The sequence below is a fragment of the Octopus bimaculoides genome, chromosome 5 (genome assembly GCF_001194135.2).
Source record: "Octopus bimaculoides isolate UCB-OBI-ISO-001 chromosome 5, ASM119413v2, whole genome shotgun sequence".
NCBI classification, from domain to species: domain Eukaryota; kingdom Metazoa; phylum Mollusca; class Cephalopoda; order Octopoda; family Octopodidae; genus Octopus; species Octopus bimaculoides.
Genome location: NC_068985.1, coordinates 109065716 through 109066921, shown reverse-complemented (window position 1 = coordinate 109066921; position 1206 = coordinate 109065716).

The following is a 1206-nucleotide window of genomic DNA, read 5'->3' as shown; positions in this document are numbered from 1 at the left end:
ATATATATATATATATACACATTACCTGTTGGTTTAAAATCACATATCAGCAACGTAGACTGTATTATTGCCGAATTTCACTGCCTATGTTATTTAATTTGCTTATTGTGAATGTACTGTACAATCGCCATAATATTGTAGAATTCGTAGCGAGAAAGTGCATTGTATAGACGCCTAAGCAGAGAGATATTGGTAACAAACCGAAAATATCAAGCACTAGTAGCGGAACATCAGTATTGCGTGATTTCGGCGCTTTGCGTCCCATCAGCAGTCGACATCCACTGACCGCATACTGGCCAAATCTCCTCTCTACCGATATATAAAGAAAGAATGAATATTTAGTCAGTGGATGCCTGATGCTGACGAGGCAAAATCACATGAGATGGTAGCTCCACTGTCGGTACTTGATATATTTTGTTATCGGTATCACAGTGCTTATATGCAATATGTGTCTATAGAAGAGATTTTTTCAGGTTGAGTTCTGCAATAATATGGTACTCAAATAATACAACCACATTGATTAGGATACGGACACTGCCGTTCGGTTATAAAGTACCCTCCGTCCCTAGTACCCGTTTTTTGCTCGGCCTGATAGCAACGCCAGTAACTGAACAGCCCTTGCTTTTCTAAAGATCAGTGATAGGTTGATTTGGCTCGCATGCGCCAGTAACAGCTTATTGCTGATGATGAACAAACAACGGCGAAATCATGTGATACAGTTGTCCACTATCGGTGCTTGTCATTTCTCGTCAGCTACCGATAGCCTTGTGCACATGTACACTAGACGTCTATATGAGATCATTTCTGAAGACGATTTGCTGGTTTAATTAGTTTTTAATTATGTATTTAGCACGTACAGTGAAAAATGCATTGTTTTTAGAAGCGTGGTGTGTAATTTGCAGCCTATGCGTATACACAGGAGCTTATAAGCATACCTATCTATCTATCTATCTATCTATCTATCTATTTATTTAAGAGCGACGAAACCGTTCTGCACGCACTCGTGCAGTGTCCAGATATTTCAGAGCTGTGGACCTTCGTCGAACGGCTGTTGTCGCGTGTGGGACGAGCCCACTTATCAGCCGAGTCTATCGTGAATATTGTTCCGCCACCTTCCTTTAAACGGGAAGGAAAAACGGTTTTTGTAACACTGATAGCTATGGCAAAAGAATGCGTGTGGTGGACGCGTTTGAAAGGTCTACAAAC